Source organism: Carassius gibelio, chromosome B10, assembly GCF_023724105.1.
Source record: "Carassius gibelio isolate Cgi1373 ecotype wild population from Czech Republic chromosome B10, carGib1.2-hapl.c, whole genome shotgun sequence".
Lineage (NCBI taxonomy): Eukaryota > Metazoa > Chordata > Actinopteri > Cypriniformes > Cyprinidae > Carassius > Carassius gibelio.
In genome coordinates this window covers 11784941-11805537 of record NC_068405.1, presented here as the reverse complement: position 1 = coordinate 11805537, position 20597 = coordinate 11784941, and the positions used below count along the sequence as shown (strand labels likewise).

General features: G+C 38.4%; 1 protein-coding gene and 1 pseudogene across 1 annotated transcript in view; both read right to left on the bottom strand.

The window, feature by feature from the left end:
• The window catches only part of LOC127966761 (protocadherin beta-16-like), a 54061-nt pseudogene extending 47238 nt beyond the window's left edge, over window positions 1-6823 (bottom strand).
• LOC127966762 (protocadherin beta-7-like) overlaps window positions 1-20597 on the bottom strand; it is a 45452-nt gene that overhangs the window by 13526 nt on the left and 11329 nt on the right.

Here is a 20597-nt window from a genome sequence, read left to right as displayed (position 1 = left end):
AATACCACATCACGACACAATGTAGATTTCCTCCCTCGATATCACCGACAAACCACAGTGAAATAAAAGGGTTCCCACCATCGAAGATTCGTCTTGTAATGGGGAAATAGTAAAGTCAGAATCATTTAATTACACTAAGTACAAAATGTCACTTTTTCTCAAGACACTTGACAATAATGAGCGATCTGAAAGCGTTTCCTTCTGTCCTTTCTCTCTGAATATGGGATGATGGAGCAGGGTTTAAAATACACACATACAAAGTGCTACGTTGACAAACAGCGGCCCTGTGAGTCTAAACCGAGCACTACAAATAAAATCACAGCTCATAAAATAAAACAGCTCACAAAAAAAAGAAGAAAAAAAGGTAGAACTTTTTAAATTGAAAAACAGTAAAGATAGTAAAAAATAAAGACTAATCATAATAATGCTATTTTAAAAAATCTAGTTACTCTTAATAAATGGAAAGAAATAATTTTAGGCCGTTTGCTAAGTGCACTGTCCATATGTCACTGTCCAATATGTGGTGCTGAAGGTAATCTAAATTGGTATTTAACCATGACGATTACAAATAGAGATCGTGTCAAATTCTTTTTATTTATTTTTATTTTTTAATTATTATTGTCTACTCATTTTATTGAAAATTTTGATTTTGTTTATTTTGTACTGTATAAAGCATTGTTCTTACCGATGTCAAACTCTCACTTTCCAAACCGTTATTTTTCTTCATTGCGCGATGCATCGTCTCAGTGAAACTCGGGTCCATCATTAAAGCATTCTGTCCACCCAGTGTAAAAAACTTACAGTCACTCTTCCTCGAGTCAGTCGTCATGCACACTTCATAATTATAACCGTGCGGCAGAGTTCCGGTGACTCCTGTGTCTGCGTAATGCGGTGGATAGTACGGAATAACAGGCAGATTGGACTGATATAAGAAGCGAGATTGCCTCCATCTGTAGATCTTTACTGATATTATGACAACCACACATGTGATAAATAAGAAAGAAACAGCGGCCAGTGCGAGAACTAAATAAAATGTCAGGTTCCCGTCGTACTGTTTTTCATGCGTAAAGTCTGTGAACTCTGACAGCACTTCAGGAAAGCTGTCAGCCACAGCCACGTTAATGGAGACCACAGCTGAGCGAGAGGGCTGTCCGTTATCTTCCACAACAACAGTCAGTTTTTGTTTGACAGCATCTTTATCAGTTACTTGTCGCACAGTTCTTATTTCTCCATTCTGTAATCCCACTTCAAACAGCGCTCTGTCTGTAGCTTTCTGTAGTTTATAGGAGAGCCAGGCATTCTGTCCAGAGTCCACATCAACAGCCACCACTTTAGTGACCAGATATCCAACATCTGCAGCACGAGGCACAATCTCAGCCACCACAGAAGCACCGGTCTGTACTGGATACAGAATCTGAGGAGCGTTATCATTCTGATCTTGAACAATTATTTTCACTGTCACGTTACTGCTGAGCGGAGGAGAGCCTCCATCTTGCGCTTTTACCCGGAAGTGGAAATCTTTGAGTTGTTCATAGTCGATAGAGCGCACAGCTGTAATCAGTCCGCTGTCAGGATGAATTGACACATATGATGAGACAGAGACTCCATTAACAGTGCTGTCTTCTAGAATATAAGAAACACGGGCATTCTGGTTCCAATCAGCATCACTGGCTTTAATTGTAAATATAGAGAGACCAGGTGTGTTATTCTCCAGCACACATGCCTCATAGTGACTTTTCTCAAAGATAGGAGCATTGTCATTCACATCTGTTATTTGCACACGGAGAGAGACACTGCTGGAGAGCGCTGGCACTCCCTCATCAGTACATATTACACTGATATTGTACTGAGCTTCTCTCTCTCTGTCCAATTCCTGTTCTGTTTGCAAGCTGAAGAAATTGCTAGATGGAGAAGTAATACAAAAGGGAATGTCTTCATTTAAGACGCACTGAACCTGACCATTTACACCTGAATCGAAATCATCAACATTTAGGACTGAAACAACAGTACCAGACTTTGATCCCTCAGATATTGAATGGGAACTAGACACAATATTAATACTAGGCGAGTTGTCATTAATGTCAAGAACATCGACAATGACTTTACATGCATTAGACAGTCTTCCTTGATCTTTTGCCTGGATATTAATTTCATAATGACTCACCTTTTCATAGTCAACCTGACCATTTAAAATTAGTTCACCACTCTTTTCATTGATTAAGAATATTTCAGCCACATTTTTCTCCACTGTGTCAGATATGTAGTACGTCACTACACTGTTGGAACCTTCGTCTGCATCAGACGCGCTCACCACTGTTAATATCGTACCTTTCGGTGCGTTTTCTGATATTGTGGTTTTATATACCTTTTGCATAAAAACAGGAGCATTATCATTAATATCTAACACAGTGATGTGTATCTGAACGGTTCCAGAGAGCACAGGATTGCCTCCATCAAACGCTTCTAACAACAAAGTAAATGAGCTTTGCGTTTCTCTATCAAGTGGCCTTTGTAAAATCATCTCGACGTTTTTACTACCATCTGCCTGATTGTGCAGTTCAAGTCTAAATTTATCAGTCGGTTTCAGCGAGTAGCTCTGTAGAGCATTTGTTCCTACATCTGGATCGAGAGCTCTGCCGAGCATAAAACCAGCACCCGCAGCCGCCGATTCGCTGATCTCAAACCTAAATTCATTTCTCTGGAAACTAGGAGCGTTATCATTGATATCCGTGATTTCTATTGTAATCGTGTAGAATTCCATCGGGTTGTCCAAAATCATTTGAAGATGCACCGCACATGGAGTCGTTTTTGCACAAAGAGACTCGCGGTCCATTTTCTCTCTTATAAGCAGGGATCCGGTGTTTCTGTTCAGTTCAATGTATTCCGTACTGTCTCTTGAATAAATTCTCGCTTTTCCTGACTTTAATCGTTGTAAATCCAAGCCCAAATCCTGCGCAATGTTTCCCACCATCGACCCTTTTTCCATTTCTTCAGGAATCGAGTAACTGACTTGTCCTCGCGCTATGTGAACCAGAAGAGTCAAAAACAGCACCGAGCGTATTATCATTGCATCAGGCATTGTCTTAATCGCACCGAAGATCGATTAAGAAACAACAATTTATCAGTATATCCTTTAAGCCAATACAAAGAAAAAAAAAATTATTGACTTGAATTATGGATGTACTCGACAACGTTTTTTCTAAATATAAGATGTGAATCTGTGCAAGAAAATAATATCTGAGACGGTAGCTTTTCTTTCTCTCTGATATTATGTGATGCTGGGGGTGGATCTGTAAAATACACAGTTTCTCCTCCATTTGTCGACGAACAGCGGCCCTCTGAGTGTAAATCATGAATTACAAAGCATAATTAAATATTTATGCTTAAGGAGAATTTTAGCAGCGGCATGTACTGTTTTCTAGGCCTATTTATCTCGAATTTAAAACAAGTCATCTGAATTCCCCGATGATAAAATAAATTAATATGTTGGAACCAGAACGGCAAACGTGAAGAATAAACCTGAAGGCATTTTAGCAAAAATATAATACTTCCAATCAAAGAACATAATGAAGATGACAGTGCTCTGTTTAATAGTGGGAGAAAACTTCACATGAGGCGCTGTTCATGAAAAGTGGTGCTGAAAGGTGTCAAAATGCCTCTACATTGTACAAAAATAATTCCGTATTTCCCAGTAATTCAAGTACTTCTTTTTATTTACCTACTTATTTATTTCAAGCAGCCTACAACGAAATATTGCTCTTAACCCAATGCAATCTTACTGTGACGCACTGGTCTACCAATAACGCCATCTCGACTACATAGAACTAGAAGAGGAAAAAAGAAGTGAATCATCTGAGTCTTACAACACATGAAACAATTTGCAAGAACAAACTGTGTGACCGTCATGTACACTTAAGAGTTTAATTTCCTTTTCGAACAAATATATAATCTTTACAGGCACCAATGCCGAGCTTTATAGTTCTCTGGTTAATTGCATGATACGATTCTTAATAACGCGAACCAACACTAATAAGCAACATAGGGAAAACAGTGTGACTTCTGCAAAAGTTCAAGATGCATGTATTAAAATGAAGAAAGAAAGTTATAGCCTGTAGGCTTATTCACAACCTAAAACAAGACGTGAACACGTAATAGTTCAGTTCTTCAAGCCCATTTATTGACTTCAGCAGCCATATTAATTGTCTCTTCCGTAAATTATACGGAAAAAAATAATAATAATGATAATACGTCTAACATGACCTTTCTTACCGATTCTGCAGAGCTGACATCGTCGATGGAACTATTTTTCTTGATCGTGCGCTGCATCGTCTCAGCAAAACTCGGGTCCACTACTAAGATATTCTTCCCACCCAGTGTAGAAAACTTACAGTCACTCTTCCTCGAGTCAGTCGTCATGCACACTTCATAATTATAACCGTGCGGCAGAGTTCCGGGGACTCCTGTGTCTGCGTAATGCGGTGGATAGTACGGAATAACAGGCAGATTGGGCTGATATAAGAAGCGAGATTGTCTCCATCTGTAGACCTTTACTGATATTATCACAACCACACATGTGATAAATAAGAAAGAAACAGCGGCCAGTGCGAGAACTAAATAAAATGTCAGGTTGTCGTCATGCTGTTTTTCATGCGTAAAGTCTGTGAACTCCGACAGCACTTCAGGAAAGCTGTCAGCCACAGCCACGTTAATGGAGACCACAGCTGAGCGAGAGGGCTGTCCGTTATCCTCCACAACAACAGTCAGTTTTTGTTTGACAGCATCTTTATCAGTCACTTGTCGCACAGTTCTTATTTCTCCATTCTGTAAACCCACTTCAAACAGCGCTCTGTCTGTAGCTTTCTGTAGTTTATAGGAGAGCCAGGCATTCTGTCCAGAGTCCACATCAACAGCCACCACTTTAGTGACCAGATATCCAACATCTGCAGCACGAGGCACAATCTCAGCCACCACAGAAGCACCAGTCTGTACTGGATACAGAACCTGAGGAGCGTTGTCATTCTGATCTTGAACAATTATTTTCACTGTCACGTTACTGCTGAGTGGAGGAGAGCCTCCATCTTGTGCTTTTACCCGGAAGTGGAAATCTTTGAGTTGTTCATAGTCGAAAGAGCGCACAGCTGTAATCAGTCCGCTGTCAGGATGAATCGACACATACGATGAGACAGAGACTCCATTAACAGTGCTGTCTTCTAGAATATAAGAAACACGGGCATTCTGGTTCCAATCAGCATCACCGGCTTTAACTATAAATATAGAGAGACCAGGTTTGTTATTCTCCAGCACACATGCCTCATAGTTACTTTTCTCAAAGATAGGAGCATTGTCATTCACATCTGATATTTGCACACGGAGAGAGACACTGCTGGAGAGCGCTGGCACTCCCTCATCAGTACATATTACACTGATATTGTAATCAGCTTCTCTCTCTCTGTCCAATTCCTGTTCTGTTTGCAAACTGAAGAAGCTACTAGACTGAGATGTTATGGCAAAGGGAATATTCTCTATTATGACACACTGAACCTGACCATTTACACCTGAATCAAGATCATCAACATTTAGCATTGCAACAATAGTACCAGTCTTACAGCCTTCAGGTATGGAATGGGAATTAGACAGAATTTGAATACTAGGCGAATTATCATTAATGTCAAGAACATCGATAATGACTTTGCATGTTAGATAGTCCTCCTTGATCTTTTGCCTGAATACTAAGTTCATAATGGCTCACCTTTTCATAGTCAATCTGACCGTTTAATATTAGTTCACCAGTTTGCTCTTTAACAAGAAACATGTCGAACACATTTTTCTCCACTGTGTCAGATATGTAGTACGTCACTACACTGTTGGAACCTTCGTCTGCATCAGACGCGCTCACCACTGTTAATATTGTACCTTTCGGTGCGTTTTCTGATATTGTGGTTTTATATACCTTTTGCATAAAAACAGGAGCATTATCATTAATATCTAACACAGTGATGCGTATCTGTACAGTGCCAGAGAGCACAGGATTGCCTCCATCAAACGCTTCTAACAACAAAGTAAATGAGTTTTGCGTTTCTCTATCAAGTGGCCTTTGTAAAATCATCTCGACGTTTTTACTACCATCTGCCTGACTGTGCAATTCAAGCCGGAATTGATCACTCGGTTTCAGCGAGTAGCTCTGTAGAGCATTTGTTCCTACATCTGGATCGAAAGCTCTGCCAAGCATAAAACCAGCACCCGCAGCCGCCGATTCGCTGATCTCAAATCTGATGTCCTTTTTTTGGAAACTGGGAGCGTTGTCATTTATATCCATGATTTCTATTGTAATCGTGTACAATTCCATCGGGTTTTCTAAAATCATTTGAAGATGCACCGCGCACGGAGTTGTTTTTGCACAAAGAGATTCGCGATCCATTTTCTCTCTTATAAGCAGGGATCCAGTGTTTCTGTTCAGCTCGATGTATTCCGTGCTGTCTCTGGTAAATATTCGCGCTTTTCCTGACTTTAATCGTTGTAAATCCAAGCCCAAATCCTGAGCAATATTTCCTACAGTCGATCCTTTTGACATTTCTTCTGGGATGGAGTAACTGACCTGTCCTCGTGCAGTTTGAATCAGAAGAATCAAAAACATCACCGAATGCCGTGCCATTGCATCAGTGCCAGGCATTGTCTCAACTGCACAGACGCTTCAAAAATACAACAATCAGTCCGTATCCTCTAAATACGTGGTATTCCAAATGTAGACATTAAGTCCATACACGACGATGAGCGATGAATAGAAGTGTAGTGTATGAAAATAATGTAATGTGACCGCCGTATTGTCTTTTTCTCCGTGAAACTGTGTGAAACTAGGAAAGGGTCTGTGAAATAAACGGAATCGCCGCTGTGTGTCGATGAACAGCGGCCCTCTGAGTGTAAGTAAGGAAATGCATGCCACTGTTGTACATACAGACACTGTATGTGAAACACTGCAAATAAAACCAATTATTAGTATATGTTAACTATCATATCTGTTTTCCAGGATAATTTCGTGATTGACAAAAAAGACTAATAATCAGGTTTTATGTGAAAATAATCACTCATGGAATAAGTAATTTCGTAGGTGACTATTATATTTATAAGCCCATAACCCTCCTTAGTAGTAGACGTTCATCCAGCTAGGCGCTGTTCAGCACAAGTGGTGCTGAACGGTTTCAATGTGCCATTGTGTTTTTATGATTATTTAATGATAATTGTAATTCTTTCGAATGATTCTCTTTAACAACTGTTAACCTGCATCAAAAATATCACAATGTTGTTTATAATTTTTTCCCCTATGTTTAAGGCAATGCATAATATTTAGGTATTTGTTCACAACCAAGTCATTCCAAAGAATGAGTACATAGAAAAAGACACACTCTATCCTGGCATACATTTAGGTAGGAATAAGAACACAATTCCAACATTTTATATGAATAAAATGTGTGATCACACACAGTAAAAAAACAAACAAACAAATGAATAAATAAATAAGAAATCTTAAAAAATAAATTAAAAAAAAGGTAAATGACTGGTAGCAAAATAATAAAAAATAAAATAATAATAATAATAAAAACCCTTAACATTAACGTTAAATACCTTAATTGAAATAAAGTAAAAAAAAAAAAAAAATATATATATATATATATATATATATATATATATATATATATATATATATATATATATATATATATATATATATATATATACACGATATTTTACGGTTTTTGTTTGTCAGCCTAGCTGCCAGTCACAATTTTTTTATATTTATTTATTTTTTAACGGGACTTTTTTTTTAACAGCGTAGTTAAACTCTGTCTAATCTGATGTTTCAGAAAGTTAAGGCTTTATATGATAAGTACAGTCATTCATACTCGAGTCAGTTGCCATGCACACCAAAACAATTATAAACGAGTTTTCCAGTCCCTCTTCAAATGAACATATAGCTATAACAGCACCCATGGCAACTGTGCAACCTTCTAGTCTACTGTTCGATACAGTCCCAGATTACTGAATCCAGCAGTAAGCAAAAGTCAAAGTCGTGACATTTGCCAAGTATAGTTGCCCATAGTCGGAATTGATGCTCTGCATTTAACCCATCCAAGTGCACACACACAGCAGTGAGAAGTGAACACACCATGAACACACAGCGTGAGCAGTGTGTGCAACACATCAAGTAATAAACACAAAGAAATGTGCTTCCAACATATGGAAACTTTTGGTGAAATATTATAATGAGGTCAACATGATAGGTGCTACGATACCTTATTCATTTAAAAGTAAATAAAGAATAATTGTTTCCAAAACTTTCTTACCGGATCTGTTGACTGGAGATCGTCGATAGAACTATTTTTCTTGATTGTGTGACTCATAGTTTCAGCGAAACTCGGGTCCACCATTAAGACATTCTTCCCACCCAGTGTAGAAAACATGCAGTCACTCTTCCTCGAGTCAGTTGTCATACACACTTCATAATTATAACCGTGCGGCAGAGTTCCGGTGACTCCTGTGTCTGCGTAATGCGGTGGATAGTATGGAATAACAGGCAGTTTAGACTGTAATAAGAAGCGAGATTGCCTCCATCTGTAGACCTTAACTGATATTATGACAACCACGCATGTGATAAATAAGAAAGAAACAGCAGCCAGTGCGAGAACTAAATAAAAGGTCAGATTCTCGTCATAGTGTTTTTCATGCGTAAAGCCTGTGAACTCTGACAGCACTTCAGGAAAGCTGTCAGCCACAGCCACGTTAATGGAGACCACAGCTGAGCGAGAGGGCTGTCCGTTATCTTCCACAACAACAGTCAGTTTTTGTTTGACAGCATCTTTATCAGTCACTTGTCGCACAGTTCTTATTTCTCCATTCTGTAAACCCACTTCAAACAGCGCTCTGTCTGTAGCTTTCTGTAGTTTATAGGAGAGCCAGGAATTCTGTCCAGAGTCCACATCAACAGCCACCACTTTAGTGACCAGATATCCAACCTCTGCAGCACGAGGCACAATCTCAGCCACCACAGAAGCACCGGTCTGTACTGGATACAGAACCTGAGGAGCGTTATCATTCTGATCTTGAACAATTATTTTCACTGTCACGTTACTGCTGAGTGGAGGAGAGCCTCCATCTTGTGCTTTTACCTGAAAGTGGAAATCTTTGAGTTGTTCATAGTCGAAAGAGCGCACAGCTGTAATCAGTCCGCTGTCAGGATGAATTGACACATACGATGAGACAGAGACTCCATTAACAGTGCTGTCTTCTAGAATATAAGAAACACGGGCATTCTGGTTCCAATCAGCATCACTGGCTTTAATTGTAAATATAGAGAGACCAGGTGTGTTATTCTCCAGCACACATGCCTCATAGTGACTTTTCTCAAAGATAGGAGCATTGTCATTCACATCTGATATTTGCACACGGAGAGAGACACTGCTGGAGAGCGCTGGTACTCCCTCATCAGTACATATTACACTGATATTGTACTGAGCTTCTCTCTCTCTATCCAGTTCCTGCTCTGTTTGCAAGCTAAAGAAACTGCTGGAAGACGCAATAGCAAATGGAATATTATCATTAATGTAGCAGTGAACCTGGCCATTCAACCCAGAGTCAAGATCATTTACATTTAGCATTGCAACAACAGTGCTAGGTCTAGACTCCTCTGATATTGTGTTTGACATAGAAACAATGCTTATTGCTGGTTTGTTATCGTTTATATCAGTGAGATCAATTATAACTTTACATGAATCAGACAGTCCTCCTTGGTCACGTGCTTGCATGTTAAGTTGATAACGACTTGCCTTTTCAAAGTCAGCTGAGCCTTTTAAGATTATTTTCCCGCTTCGTCCATCAACCATGAATAAATCATTTACATCTCCAGTGCTTGACATGTAGTAAGTTATAATTGCATTCGAGCCTTCATCAGCATCAGAAGCGCTGACGGACGTGATAACAGTGTTTTTAGGTGTATTTTCAGGAAGAGAGGCTTTGTACACTCTTTGATTGAACACAGGAGGATTGTCATTAATATCTAGCACAGTTACGTTTATTCGCACAGTGCTAGTCAGCTGAGGCTCACCTCCATCTACTGCCGTTAACAACAAGGACAACTGCTCTTTGTTTTCACGGTCTAGAGCAGGGATCCTCAAATCTGGACCTTAAGATCCACTTTCCTGCAGAGTTTAGCGCTAACCCTAATCAAACACACCTGAGCATGCTAATCAGTGTCAATCAATGTCTTTGGGATCATTGGAAAATTGCAGACAGGTGACTTTAATCAGGGTTGGAGCTAAACTCTGCAGTGCATTGGACCTCCAGGGTAAGATTTGAGGAAGGGGGGTCTAGAGCCTTTTGCAGCACCATCTCCATGTTTCTGTCGCCATCCGTTTGACTTTGAAAACTTAATACAAAATGATCTGTCGGTTTCAGTAAATAACTCAATTGACTGTTAGATCCGACATCCAGATCGATCGCATTTTCCAACATGAATCTGGCTCCGACTACAGCAGACTCGCTTATTTCAAATGTAATCTCACCTTTAGGAAAACTCGGATCATTATCATTTATGTCGATGATTTCCACTGTGACATCATACCATTCCATTGGATCTTCCAAAATCAGCTGAAGGTGTAAAGCACATGGAGTCGTTTTAGCACAAAGAGCCTCGCGGTCTATTTTCTCCTCAGTGAGAAGTATGCCCTTCTCTTTATTCAGTCCGACGAATTTGTTATTGTCTCCAGCAAATATGCGCGCCTTCCCTGACTTCAGTCTTTTTAAATCCAAACCCAAGCCTTGGGAAATATTTCCAACGATCGACCCTTTTGGTATTTCTTCTGGAATGGAATAGCTGATCTGCCCTCTCACCGAGTATCGAAACAGGATCATTAAAACCGCTGCAGCGTGCCACATTACAAAGCTGGCCATTTCCCGTCCTTCTTTAGACCCTTAAGATCAGACGGATTTATTACAAAATAAGGATGTTACACGTAAAACCCCAGCCCCGACAAGAAAACTAAAATAAGATCAGGATATATATCTGCAGTACATCCAACAAAGTAATTGTTTCGAGACATCAGGCTTTATTATGCTGTTCTCTGACATCACCGGATTTTGTGGATAGGTCTGACATATGGACTGCGTTGTGTTGTGTTGATCAACAGCGGCCCTACGAGCCTTAACTAAGAATTGCAATAGTTTGTTTCGAACTTATCAGAGCAGGACGCAAATGATCTGTCAAACTAAAAGTTCGGTAAACCTTGCAAAAAATCTTAACTAGGTGCCTCTTATAAATAAAATAAAATAAAATAAAAAATAAAAAATAAAAACATCAATATCTTTTAATTCGCAATGAATTACTAGTATAGTATTAGTTAAATAAATGGTAAGTCAATTTGAAAATGCTACAAAAGTGTGTGTGTGTGTGTGTATAAATGTTTTGAAGTATAAACAACGTAAAACAAATAAATAAATAAAGCATTGAAAAGTGAAGTTGGGATTTTACTGAACTACAAAGTAGGTTAAAAAAAAAAAAAAAAAAAAAAAAGGAAATTGGCGCTGTCCGGTGAGTGGTGCTGAAATGTTGTTGCAGTATCACAGCATTACCACAAAAGTAGAAATAATAATAATAATAATAATAATAATAATAATAATAATAATTAGTATTATTATTAGTATTAAAGTATGCCACGAAATACATAATCACAGAACCCAGAGACTACAAGCAATTTTGAAGAAAAATATATAATGTGTCGTCTTACCAATTGTGAAAGACCGTTTTCTTCCGTCATTGCGCGCTGCATCGTCTCAGTGAAACGTGAATCCACCATTAAAACATTCTGTCCACCGAGTGTAGAAAACTTACAGTCAGTCTTCCTCGAGTCAGTCGTCATGCACACTTCATAATTATAACCGTGCGGCAGAGTTCCGGTGACTCCTGTGTCTGTGTAATGCGGTGGATAGTACGGAATAACAGGCAGATTGGACTGATATAAGAAGCGCGATTGCCTCCATCTGTAGACCTTTACTGATATTATCACAACCACACATGTGATAAATAAAAAAGAAACAGCAGCCAGTGCGAGAACTAAATAAAAGGTCAAGTTATCGTCATACTGTTTTCCATGCGTAAAGTCTGTGAACTCCGACAGCACTTCAGGAAAGCTGTCAGCCACAGCGACGTTAATGGAGACCACAGCTGAGCGAGAGGGTTGTCCGTTATCTTCCACAACAACAGTCAGTTTTTGTTTGACAGTATCTTTATCAGTCACTTGTCGCACAGTTCTTATTTCTCCATTCTGTAATCCCACTTCAAACAGCGCTCTGTCTGTAGCTTTCTGTAGTTTATAGGAGAGCCAGGAATTCTGTCCAGAGTCCACATCAACAGCCACCACTTTAGTGACCAGATATCCAACCTCTGCAGCACGAGGCACAATCTCAGCCACCACAGAAGCGCCTGTCTGTACTGGATACAGAACCTGAGGAGCGTTGTCATTCTGATCTTGGATTATAATTTCCAAAGTCACATTAGTGCTGAGGGACGGAGAGCCTCCGTCTTGCGCTTTCACACAAACACGAACATTTTTCATTTGCTCGTAGTCAAAACCGCGCAGCGCGTGAACCACTCCACTGTCAGCATTTACTGATATAAAAGAGGAAACAGGGGATCCTCCCACTGTAGTCTCATCTAGAAGATATGAAATACGAGCGTTCTGGTTCCAGTCATGATCTTGAGCACTCAGAGTAAATATGGACAAACCAGGTTGATTGTTTTCATTAACATATGTAGTGTAAACACTCTTTTGAAACCTGGGAGGATTGTCATTAACATCTGATACTTTAAGATTTAAAGTTTTCTGACTAGAAAGCGCAGGAGATCCTGAATCTGCAGCTGTGATAGTGATATTATATTCTGCCACACGTTCACGATCTAAAGCAGCATCAGTGACTAAAGTGTAATAATTCCGCAATGAGGACAGAAGTTTAAATGGAGTATTTATATCAGTTGTACAGACAACGTGACCATTGTCTCCTGCATCTACATCTTTCACGCTGAAAATAGCAATAGTGGTGCCCGTTGGTGCATCCTCACTGACTGGGGTAAAAAATGACATAACACTGATTGTTGGCGCATTGTCATTTACATCAATTAAATCAACTATGACTTTGGCAGAATTTCCTAAACCCCCCCGATCTTTGGCCTCGACGCCAAATTCGTATTTCTTTGCTTTTTCATAATCAAGTACACCATTTAACGTAATAACACCAGTTTTTTCATCAATTTTAAAAACATCTTTTACATTCCCCTTAAAATTAGCGAAACTAAATGCAATTAAACTGTTTGTCCCACTGTCTGCATCACTAGCATTAACTGTAGTAATGTGAGTTCCTTTAGCTGAATTTTCTGCTATTGTTGCTCTATAAACAGACTGGTTAAATACTGGCGCGTTGTCATTAGCATCTAGTACGTTCACATCTATTTTCATGTTACCAGATCTCTGAGGATTTCCTCCGTCGACTGCTGTGAGAATGAGAGATATTCGTGGATGTCGCTCTCTGTCTAGAGGCTTCTGAAGCACCATTTCAGCATATTTAACTCCATCGGGGTTCGAGTTTTGTTTCAAAATAAAATAATCATTACCTGACATAATATAATTTTGTAGTGCGTTTATACCCACATCAGGATCATCTGCGCTTCCCAGTAAAAAAAGAGCTCCAGGAGCGGCCGATTCACTTATTTCAAGATTAATTTCATCTTTAGGAAATCTTGGCGAGTGATCGTTTACATCCAGTATTTCCACCGTAACATGATGCAGTTCCACTGGAAAATCAAGTATTATTTCAAATGTGAAGCTGCACGGAGTGGTTTCAGCGCAAAGCTGCTCTCGGTCAATTCTCTCCTTTACAACCAAAATCCCTTTGTCTGATTTCAGCTCTACGTACTCAGTGCTGTCGCCAGACGCGATACGAGCTCGACCCGAGCGCAGTCTTTGAACATCCAGACCAAGATCATGAGCTATATTCCCAATCAGCGACCCTTTCTTCATTTCCTCTGGAACGGAGTAACGAATCTGTGCGTTTATATTTGAGATCGAACAAGCAGCCATGATGAAAAACACCGTCCATAAGAAAACACGATCCAATGTGTGCATTTGCCTTTGGTATACAAGCATTGCACTTAATATAATAATTTCCATTTTAAGCATTCCGATTACACAGTGAATGTTGTTCAATAGCAAAAAATAATAATTTTGTTCATCTGCTACTTTTCAGTAACTCTCTTCTTCATCGACGCACTTTGATCTCCGTCGCAATAGTCTGCATCATCAGAGCTTCACCAAGAGCAGCCAGTGACGAATCATGAGTAAGTGTTCCTGTAGACTACATTTGTGTTAACCAACAGCGGCCCATAGAGTTGATAAAGATGAATAACATTTGCAAATACTCAAAAATAGTTCAGCACTGAAGGGCACTTCTGTGTGTTGACTCAATAAGAATTCAAAGTTGTAAAAAAAAAACCAACAAAAAAAAAAACACCCCAGACCAAATCATTAAATCATGCACAAATAATCATACCAAACTGATGAGAATGCGAATCATATATATATATATATATATATATATATATATATATATATATATATATATATATATATATATATATATATATATATATATATATATACAGTATATATATATATATATACAGTATATATATATATATATATATATATATATATATATATATATATATGTATGTATGTATGTATGTATGTATGTGTATATATATATATATATATATATATATATATATATATATATATATATATATATATATATATATATATATATATATATATATATATATATATATATATATATATATATATATATATATATATATATTCTGTAAACCCACTTATAATCCCTATTTTTAAGACTTGACTTGTTTCTTGTTTTCCGTCAAAAATTACAATTAAGGTCTTCTAAGCTTACCATAACCTAACTATTTCATTTGAAATCAAATGTATATTATATTATATTATATTATATTATATTATATTATATTATATTATATTATATTATATTATATTATATTATATTATATTATATTATATTAACAATATTTTAGATGGTCTCACCATTTCAGACGATTCTGCATCTTCTAGGAGGTTTTTTTCCTTCATTGCGCGCTGCATCGTCTCAGCAAAACTCGGGTCCACCATTAAAACATTCTGTCCACCCAGTGTAGAAAACTTACAGTCACTCTTCCTCGAGTCAGTCGTCATGCACACTTCATAATTATAACCGTGCGGCAGAGTTCCGGTGACTCCTGTGTCTGTGTAATGCGGTGGATAGTACGGAATAACAGGCAGATTGGACTGATATAAGAAGCGCGATTGCCTCCATCTGTAGACCTTTACTGATATTATCACAACCACACATGTGATAAATAAAAAAGAAACAGCAGCCAGTGCGAGAACTAAATAAAAGGTCAAGTTATCGTCATACTGTTTTCCATGCGTAAAGTCTGTGAACTCCGACAGCACTTCAGGAAAGCTGTCAGCCACAGCGACGTTAATGGAGACCACAGCTGAGCGAGAGGGTTGTCCGTTATCTTCCACAACAACAGTCAGTTTTTGTTTGACAGTATCTTTATCAGTCACTTGTCGCACAGTTCTTATTTCTCCATTCTGTAATCCCACTTCAAACAGCGCTCTGTCTGTAGCTTTCTGTAGTTTATAGGAGAGCCAGGAATTCTGTCCAGAGTCCACATCAACAGCCACCACTTTAGTGACCAGATATCCAACCTCTGCAGCACGAGGCACAATTTCAGCCACCACAGAAGCGCCTGTCTGTACTGGATACAGAACCTGAGGAGCGTTGTCATTCTGATCTTGGATTATAATTTCCAAAGTCACATTAGTGCTGAGGGACGGAGAGCCTCCGTCTTGCGCTTTCACACAAACACGAACATTTTTCATTTGCTCGTAGTCAAAACCGCGCAGCGCGTGAACCACTCCACTGTCAGCATTTACTGATATAAAAGAGGAAACAGGGGATCCTCCCACTGTAGTCTCATCTAGAAGATATGAAATACGAGCGTTCTGGTTCCAGTCATGATCTTGAGCACTCAGAGTAAATATGGACAAACCAGGTTGATTGTTTTCATTAACATATGTAGTGTAAACACTCTTTTGAAACCTGGGAGGATTGTCATTAACATCTGATACTTTAAGATTTAAAGTTTTCTGACTAGAAAGCGCAGGAGATCCTGAATCTGCAGCTGTGATAGTGATATTATATTCTGCCACACGTTCACGATCTAAAGCAGCATCAGTGACTAAAGTGTAATAATTCCGCAATGAGGACAGAAGTTTAAATGGAGTATTTATATCAGTTGTACAGACAACGTGACCATTGTCTCCTGCATCTACATCTTTCACGCTGAAAATAGCAATAGTGGTGCCCGTTGGTGCATCCTCACTGACTGGGGTAAAAAATGACATAACACTGATTGTTGGCGCATTGTCATTTACATCAATTAAATCAACTATGACTTTGGCAGAATTTCCTAAACCCCCCCGATCTTTGGCCTCGACGCCAAATTCGTATTTCTTTGCTTTTTCATAATCAAGTACACCATTTAACGTAATAACACCAGTTTTTTCATCAATTTTAAAAACATCTTTTACATTCCCCTTAAAATTAGCGAAACTAAATGCAATTAAACTGTTTGTCCCACTGTCTGCATCACTAGCATTAACTGTAGTAATGTGAGTTCCTTTAGCTGAATTTTCTGCTATTGTTGCTCTATAAACAGACTGGTTAAATACTGGCGCGTTGTCATTAGCATCTAGTACGTTCACATCTATTTTCATGTTACCAGATCTCTGAGGATTTCCTCCGTCGACTGCTGTGAGAATGAGAGATATTCGTGGATGTCGCTCTCTGTCTAGAGGCTTCTGAAGCACCATTTCAGCATATTTAACTCCATCGGGGTTCGAGTTTTGTTTCAAAATAAAATAATCATTACCTGACATAATATAATTTTGTAGTGCGTTTATACCCACATCAGGATCATCTGCGCTTCCCAGTAAAAAAAGAGCTCCAGGAGCGGCCGATTCACTTATTTCAAGATTAATTTCATCTTTAGGAAATCTTGGCGAGTGATCGTTTACATCCAGTATTTCCACCGTAACATGATGCAGTTCCACTGGAAAATCAAGTATTATTTCAAATGTGAAGCTGCACGGAGTGGTTTCAGCGCAAAGCTGCTCTCGGTCAATTCTCTCCTTTACAACCAAAATCCCTTTGTCTGATTTCAGCTCTACGTACTCAGTGCTGTCGCCAGACGCGATACGAGCTCGACCCGAGCGCAGTCTTTGAACATCCAGACCAAGATCATGAGCTATATTCCCAATCAGCGACCCTTTCTTCATTTCCTCTGGAACGGAGTAACGAATCTGTGCGTTTATATTTGAGATCGAACAAGCAGCCATGATGAAAAACACCCTCCATAAGAAAACACGATCCAATGTGTGCATTTGCCTTTGGTATACAAGCATTGCACTTAATATAATAATTTCCATTTTAAGCATTCCGATTACACAGTGAATGTTGTTCAATAGCAAAAAATAATAATTTTGTTCATCTGCTACTTTTCAGTAACTCTCTTCTTCATCGACGCACTTTGATCTCCGTCGCAATAGTCTGCATCATCAGAGCTTCACCAAGAGCAGCCAGTGACGAATCATGAGTAAGTGTTCCTGTAGACTACATTTGTGTTAACCAACAGCGGCCCATAGAGTTGATAAAGATGAATAACATTTGCAAATACTCAAAAATAGTTCAGCACTGAAGGGCACTTCTGTGTGTTGACTCAATAAGAATTCAAAGTTGTAAAAAAAAAAACAACAAAAAAAAAAAACACCCCAGACCAAATCATTAAATCATGCACAAATAATCATACCAAACTGATGAGAATGCGAATCATATATATATATATATATATATATATATATATATATATATATATATATATATATATATATATATATATATATATATATATATATATATATATATATATACAGTATATATATATATATATATATATACAGTATATATATATATATATATATATATATATATATATATATATATATATGTATGTATGTATGTATGTATGTATGTGTATATATATATATATATATATATATATATATATATATATATATATATATATATATATATATATATATATATTCTGTAAACCCACTTATAATCCCTATTTTTAAGACTTGACTTGTTTCTTGTTTTCCGTCAAAAATTACAATTAAGGTCTTCTAAGCTTACCATAACCTAACTATTTCATTTGAAATCAAATGTATATTATATTATATTATATTATATTATATTATATTATATTATATTATATTATATTATATTATATTAACAATATTTTAGATGGTCTCACCATTTCAGACGATTCTGCATCTTCTAGGAGGTTTTTTTCCTTCATTGCGCGCTGCATCGTCTCAGCAAAACTCTGGTCCACCATTAAAACATTCTGTCCACCCAGTGTAGAAAACTTACAGTCACTTTTCCTCGAGTCAGTCGTCATGCACACTTCATAATTATAACCGTGCGGCAGAGTTCCGGTGACTCCTGTGTCTGTGTAATGCGGTGGATAGTACGGAATAACAGGCAGATTGGACTGATATAAGAAGCGAGATTTTCTCCATCTGTAGATCTTGACTGATATTATCACAACCACACATGTGATAAATAAGAATGATACAGCAGCCAATGCAAGAACTAAATAAAAGGTCAGATTCTCGTCATACTGTTTTTCATGCGTAAAGTCTGTGAACTCTGACAGCACTTCAGGAAAGCTGTCAGCCACAGCCACGTTAATGGAGACCACAGCTGAGCGAGAGGGCTGTCCATTATCCTCCACAACAACAGTCAGTTTTTGTTTGACAGCATCTTTATCAGTCACTTGTCGCACAGTTCTTATTTCTCCATTCTGTAAACCAACTTCAAACAGCGCTCTGTCTGTAGCTTTCTGTAGTTTATAGGAGAGCCAGGAATTCTGTCCAGAGTCCACATCAACAGCCACCACTTTAGTGACCAGATATCCAACATCTGCAGCACGAGGCACAATCTCAGCCACCACAGAAGCGCCTGTCTGTACTGGATACAGAACCTGAGGAGCGTTGTCATTCTGATCTTGGATTATAATTTCCAAAGTCACATTAGTGCTGAGGGGCGGAGAGCCTCCGTCTTGCGCTTTCACACAAACACGAACATTTTTCATTTGCTCGTAGTCAAAACCGCGCAGCGCGTGAACCACTCCACTGTCAGCATTTACTGATATAAAAGAGGAAACAGGGGATCCTCCCACTGTAGTCTCATCTAGAAGATATGAAATACGAGCGTTCTGGTTCCAGTCATGATCTTGAGCACTCAGAGTAAATATGGACAAACCAGGTTGATTGTTTTCAGTAACATATGTAGTGTAAACACTCTTTTGAAACCTGGGAGGATTGTCATTAACATCTGATACTTTAAGATTTAAAGTTTTCTGACTAGAAAGCGCAGGAGACCCTGAATCTATAGCTGTGATAGTGATATTATATTCTGCCACACGTTCACGATCTAAAGCAGCATCAGTGACTAAAGTGTAATAATTCCGCAATGAGGACAGAAGTTTAAATGGAATATTTCTATCAATTGCACAAATAACGTGGCCATTATCTCCCGCATCTACATCTTTCACACTGAAAATAGCAATAGTGGTGCTTGGAGGTGAATCCTCACTGACTGGGGTAAAAAATGACATAACACTGATTGTTGGCGTATTATCATTTACATCAGTTAAATCAATTATGACTTTAGCAGAGTCTCCTAAGCCGCCTTGGTCCTTTGCTTCTATATCAATTTCGTATTTCTTTGCTTTTTCGTAGTCAAGAATGCCAGATAGTGTTATTACACCAGTGCGTTCATCCAATGTAAAAATATGGCCAATGACTTTCATGTTCGTAAAACTATACGAGACCAAACTATTTGTTCCACTGTCTGCATCACTTGCATTAACTGTAGTTATATAAGTTCCAATGGGCGAAGTTTCTGTTATTGTTGCTCTGTAAACTGACTGGTTAAATACTGGCGCATTGTCATTTGCATCTAGTACATTTACCTCTATTTTTACGTTACCTGATCTCCGAGGGTTACCTCCATCGATTGCTGTGACAATGAGAGACAATCGTGGATCCTGCTCTCTATCTAGAGGTTTTTGGAGGACCATTTCAGCATATTTGACCCCACCTTGTCGTGCGTGCTGTTTTAAAACAAAATTATCGTTCTGTGATATGATGTAATTTTGAATACAATTAACACCCACATCAGGATCATCTGCGCTTCCCAGTTGAAAACGAGATCCAGGAGTGGCCGATTCACTTATTTCAAAATGAATTATATCTTTAGGAAATGCTGGCGCGTGATCGTTTACATCCAGTATTTCCACCGTGACATGATGTAGTTCCACTGGATTATCAAGTATTATTTCAAATGTGAAG